This window comes from Nilaparvata lugens, chromosome 4, assembly GCF_014356525.2.
Source record: "Nilaparvata lugens isolate BPH chromosome 4, ASM1435652v1, whole genome shotgun sequence".
NCBI classification, from domain to species: Eukaryota; Metazoa; Arthropoda; class Insecta; order Hemiptera; family Delphacidae; genus Nilaparvata; species Nilaparvata lugens.
Window position 1 is genome coordinate 5,194,373 of NC_052507.1, and position 6,407 is coordinate 5,200,779.

Genomic DNA, 6,407 nt, shown 5'->3' on the forward strand with positions numbered 1-6,407 from the left:
GAGTTCTTGTAAGAATATGTAGAACTGACAGCAGATTGTGAATAATATTGTTTCGTTTTTCAAGAGGAATAAATAACTTTTTGAATTGAATTGAATGTAGACCTTAGCCACAAAAACATCAACCGGTACCTTCTTGGACAATTCTCTCAATGATATTGCTAATACGTATCCTTATTCAAGGAATTTGAGATTTTGGGGAAAGATTAAACACAGTTTGAGATTTAAAACTTTATTATTTACATAACTAAATAAATATTACTCTATCAAGTATTATTACTTGTGTGCATTATGGAGAGAAGTAATGACTACCACTATTCAATAAAATAAATTCGATTGAAAACACATTATTGTAGAGTTAAGAGCAAAAATTCCGTCAAGAGTAAGCAAAATGTGCATATTGCATACATAAATGCTATCAAAAAGTAACAATTTCGAGCTGATGAAGTTTTAAAATAGTGAATAATCAATTCTACTACAGAGTAATGAATTTCAATTGATAAAACTAATATAAATTCTAATTTTAAAACAAATGTAGGCTAGTTGCTAAGCTTGTTGAATTTCAGTGATGTTGAAATTTATCTATTTTTATTTGTGAAAATGGAATCTTAGTGATGTCCAATCAACTGGCTTCAAATACGGCAATCAAGAGTTCCATCATAATCTATGAATAAAGATTTGAGTGAACCTATGATTATAATCATAGATTTGTCCAAGCAATTGGCTTTAAATACGGCAATCAAGAGTTCCATCATAATCTATGAATAAAGATTTGAATGAACCTATGATTATAATCATAGATTTGAGTGAACCTATGATTATAATCATAGATTTGAGTGAACCTATGATTATAATCATAGATTTGAGTGAACCTATGATTATAATCATTGATTTGAATGAACCTATGATTATAATCATAGATTTGAGTGAATATAATATGATCATAATCATGCATTTGATTGAACCTATAAGAAATCATAGATTTCAGTGACTCTATAAATTAAATCATAAGTTACAGAATTGAGTAGAAACCTGGATGCTCATAATATAATTAATTATTTATTGTATTATGCAGAATGAAGCATTGATATAAACTAGTCCACTGATTTTATGCTATATTGGGATTCTATACTATCAGTATTCCACATGAATTAATTTCAATAAAAAAACATTTAATATCAAATAGAATTATAGTACACTTTAAATTGATAAAATATTAAAAAACAAGAATACAAATTGCAACGTAAAAAAGTAGCCCTGAATTCATACATTAAAAAAAATTATAATATCAATTGCCTGAAAATATCACAAATATATTAAAAAGTAACACACATGTTTCAACACCTTCGGTGTCATATTCAGTGTGACAATTCAAAACTGAACATATTCTTGTGTTTTAATATGAATAAATATCACTATATCTTACCAAAAACAGTATCTCAAGTCAAAAATTAATTACATTTTTACGTTATTCAAATCAAATATAGTATATTACGCTACAAGCACAGAAAGTTAGTGTTTACGGTATGAGGATAGTTTCCCGGGCGAGGCTTGCCGAGCCCGGGAATATGTTATCCGAATACCGTAAACACCTTTCTGAGAGAGTCGCGTACGATATTTTTCGCCACACTACAGGTATAGCTGACGCCAAAAAGTTAGGCAGTTTCGTGGGTCTCTTGTGCATTCCAACAGCTGATGTTGTCATCTAGCTTGGCAATAGATAGATGCATTGCATCAGCTGTGAGTAGGTAACACCATGTGACCCACGAAGCCGCCTAACTTTCTGGCATCAGCTATATAAGAATAATAAATTGAATGAGAATGTTTTATGAGGGGGGGGGGAAACTTTGATGTCTCATATCTCAAGAACCAGACGTCGTAGGGTACTCAAAGTGGGGTGGAAAATTCCTATCTCACCCTCCTGAACACAATGCACCATATGGCGCAGTTGTCCAAACACATTTTCAAAAAGCGGCCGGAAAGAGTACTCTTTTCGGCCTTAGCCGGAAAGAAACTTGTTCTGACGTCAGACGAGAGTCGTCTGCAAACAATGTCTTTCAGATCTACGTAGGGACTGGAAAACAGCTGCTTTCTGTGCAGTGTGGCAAAAAATTCATTTCCCAGAATGTTACATACAAAAATGAGAGTTAAAGTACAATAATATATAAGGAAACCCCCTATAAGACAGGTCCGTGTGCAGGAGGGACCAAACGATATACGATCTCGCAACATCACTGCATTTCATCAAGATAATTCTGATAAATTAGAGTAGAGCTTTATGTAGTGTTTATTTTTCAACAGGAAGAGCAATCTTATATTTGCTTATTTTTATTTTGTGACAATAAATGCTCTCACCAAATAACTTGGAACAATGTGGGATAAATTGATGAAAACAAATTCAAAACTCTCAATAGAATCTATAATATAGACTAACATCATATCTATGTCAGTACAAAACGGTTTGTTCTTTTGTTAAAATTGCCCACGCTCTAATATGGTGATATTCATTTTAACCTGTTAGCAATAGAAGATAACATCGATATGCTCTCCATTAATAATGTTGACAGTGAAAGATTCACCTCATTTTGTCAGCATTTATTATAGATAAAACCAATTAATGCTGACAGAATAAAATGGTACACATTCTAGCCTACAGCGTGGCACAAAAAAACTACTAGAAAGCTGAACAATTTATCTTAGATATTTCTATGTTGTGGATAATATATTTATTATTTAATAACAAACAATAAGAAGTAGGCTATATACTGCTACAATAACGTTGGATGCCAATTTTGGATAGGCTTGTTACAAGAGTTTGATCAATTTTAAAAACAAAAATGTGCTGTCTGTACATTCACTATATTATATACATGAGAAGTAAACAAAATTCGTTCATCAATACTTGATTCATTCAACATTCACTGCTCAAGAGCTGATCTCCATATATAACCACCATTAAATCTTTTCAAAATTAATTTTTATTTATGAATATTTAGTGAGAATCATGTTAAACTGTCAGCAGAAGATAGATTCTGACAGTTTAACTATAGCTCATACCATTCTCGCCACCCCAGATGTTGGCCTACAGCAAATAATTTTACAAATTTTCAAAATTCATTTCATGAACATCACTTGTGGATTCTGTTTTTATATTGAATCAGGTAATCAATATTTTGCCATTTTTCGAGGTTATATTATTGAGTGCATACTGTTGAATTCAATTAACTCAGCAGCTTCAAATTATTCTAGAGAAATCTCATAATAGAGCAAGTATGATTGAATGACTGAGGAAGTCTATTTGTTGATTCAAATAAATAAATTCAGGTGAATATATATATATATATATATATATATATATATATATATATATTATAATAAATAAATAATCTAAATTCAGGTGATGAAGATGAAAGTACGTAGTTTAGAGGATAATACCTGTTTTCTGTTTCCATAATAAATTCAACACCAGGTTAAAAAGAATAAATGGGATATTTTTATGCTTCATTAGTTCTATCATAGAGAAAATATACCGTTGAGTTGAAGATTAAGGATGTGCAAAGGCTAAAAATAAACTTTCTACTGGTGATATTTTTCACAGTTTATCGATTTGTATATCATCAAGCTATCAAAATGAAATAGTTTTCTCAGGAAAACATTTTTTCCCAATCACTACTTTTCTAGATATGAGCGCCTAAAGTTTAAATTTTTGGGACAGAACATTTCAAATTCGGTAAGAGATAAATCCATGAGATTTAGAGGATAAATTCTTCACGGTATTGTTGAGTGGATAGAACAAAAATCTTTTGAAAATTTTAATTTTTGAGAAAGTTATTCAATTTACCAAAAATAACTCAACTAAAAGTTATTTCTGGTCATTTTTAGTAAATTGAATAACTTTCTCGAAAATCGTTAACTTTCTCGAAAATCGTTATTTTCAGAAAAGTTTTATTTTACTTGATCAAAATTACCATGAAGAATTTATGTTCTAAATATCATGGATTTATCTCTTACCGAATTTGAAATGTTCTGTCCCAAAAATTTAAACTTTAGGCGCTCATATCTCGAAAAATAATGATCAGAAAAAATGTTTTCCTGAGAAAACTATTTCATTTTGATAGCTTGATATAAACATCGAAAATTTGAAAAATATCACTAGTAGAAAATTTATTTTTAGGCTTTGCACAGCCTTAAGTTAAATATATTTGTCTCTGGTTCTATACAGGAGTGTATGATAGATTGATTAATTATATGCCTTTATTAGGGCGGAGTTAGGACTCCAGGTCCTCTCTGTTACACAACCCTTAATGATGAAGTATTAATTTGCATACGATGAGGTATACCATAGAGGAGATATAGAAACTATATAATATATTATACAGTATTTATCTTTTCTTATTCTATGGTTATACTAAAAATGTATTCTTTAGATCCGAAAGTACTCCATTCAAGCAATGATACATCATCAATCCCTTTAAGATTTCATTGTAAACTGAATTGTTTCCAATTTGGAAAAAGTTTTTATGGATCAAGAATGGTTTTGAAAAAAAATCCCAAGTCCTAAGTCACTCAAGAAATGATAATTCATTCATTACTTGGAGATTTCCAAATTAGGAGAAGTTTTAGAAGGTTAAAAATGGTTCAGAAAGAAAAAAGACAAAATAATTTACAATGCACTTCAAATTTATAGAAGCAGAAAATGACAAATGTTGTTCATGATAAAGGCTTTCTTTAAAACAAAAAATGCTTAAAATCAATAAATGACAAATTCTCTATAACTAATTGTTCTCATTCATTCCTAAATACATAATATATTTGTACTGCACTAATTAAGTGTTCAACACAACCAACATGTAAGTAGTAAGGTAAGAAAGTAATCAAATAAAAATAATATCAATTACAGAAGTAGTTTGAACCCTGCCCGAATTTTTTAATTATAATTGAATTACACTAAATTAAAATTATTACAAAATAAGAATCCAAGCTCATAAAATATTCTTAGCTTCAAGATCTAATCAACAAAAACCAAATTTCTTTCAAATAAATTGTCATTAATAGTAATACATGCTAGCATGCTCAGTTGCTATGAGGCTAAAATACCTTTGAAACTCATATTTACATTGAGAAATTCTCTATCCAATCCTCAAATCCACGGGAATATTAATTTTAACTGCCTTTCTTTTCATTTTATTCATTTATTTTTATATCACCTTCCAATTTATTTTTCAGGAGTTTACATAAATATTTCAGTAATTAGAAAAGTTATTCAGATGATTATATTGATTTCAAATTCACCAGAGCTCCGATCAAAACTTTTAGAAGGGGAAAGATTAAATTTTTGAAAGTAGTTATTTCATATTTTCATGAAGCTGAGAAATATATTTCGATCATTGAAAGTTTTATAATTAATTTCATATAAGAAACAAATTCTAAAACTTGGATAAACACATCATTTGATATAAAGTGGAGAACCTTTCAATTTATTGAATGGGGATGAAACAGAATTTAAACTGAGAATAATGAAACAGTATTCAGATAGTATCAATGTTGTTGAATGCAATTACTGAGCATTTTTATTTAGAAAATACTCAATTTTCTTAAAATTTGAACGCATCAAAACCTCTAGCAACATGCATTACACTGTTAGAGTGATATTCACTGAAAACTGTTAGCAATCATAAGCTAACTTCATCGCTTTCCATTGTTAATGCTAACCGTTTCAAGTGAATATCAACGTTAGAACACAAACGGATAGACAAAACATTGTACTCTAAAACCTGAATAAACATATAAGAATTATTTCGTGTATTGCACAGATCGAGTTTGAAAATAGCTAAGAGATCAGATATCGTTCACATTTAAAATGATCTACACATTTTGGAACGGTAAGTTAGTAATATTAATTTTGAGGTGCATAAAATCTTAGTTCCAAGGTCTAGAACACTTGTGATATACACTTACAATAACAGCCCTCTGTTTAAAATCTTATGCCATATTTTTATAAGTATAGATAATGGTAGCGCATAACGAGATGTGCCATGGTTTTCATTGTTTCAAATGGTAATCAGGGTCCATCTCGATATGTTCTAGTAGATAATAATAGCGCATAACAAGATGGGCCATGGTTTTCATTGTTTTCAAATGACAGTCAGGGTCCATCTCGCTAAGTTCAGATAGATAATAGTAGCACATAACGAGATGGACCCTGGTTTTCATTGTTTCAAATGATAATCAGGGTTTTAGTCACCTCTAATACAAGGCCCTGGCCTACGATATTGCAACGTCGCAGTGTAGGCCTAGAATCTAATACATGATTGGTGAAAAAGATCAGCTGGTATTTTTAAAAATCTTTTTCACCAATCATGTATAAGATTCTAGGTCTACACTGCGACGTTACAATATCGTAGGCCAGG

At 30.2% G+C, this 6,407-nt stretch overlaps 1 long non-coding RNA gene across 1 annotated transcript; it reads right to left on the bottom strand.

The window, feature by feature from the left end:
- Window positions 1-213: 213 nt before the first annotated feature.
- Window positions 214-3,307, bottom strand: LOC120350779. Its single transcript, XR_005571030.1, has 2 exons — window positions 810-3,307; window positions 214-685 (listed from the first exon to the last, which is right to left on the bottom strand). It is a non-coding gene; the product is annotated as an uncharacterized LOC120350779 (long non-coding RNA).
- Window positions 3,308-6,407: the final 3,100 nt, after the last annotated feature.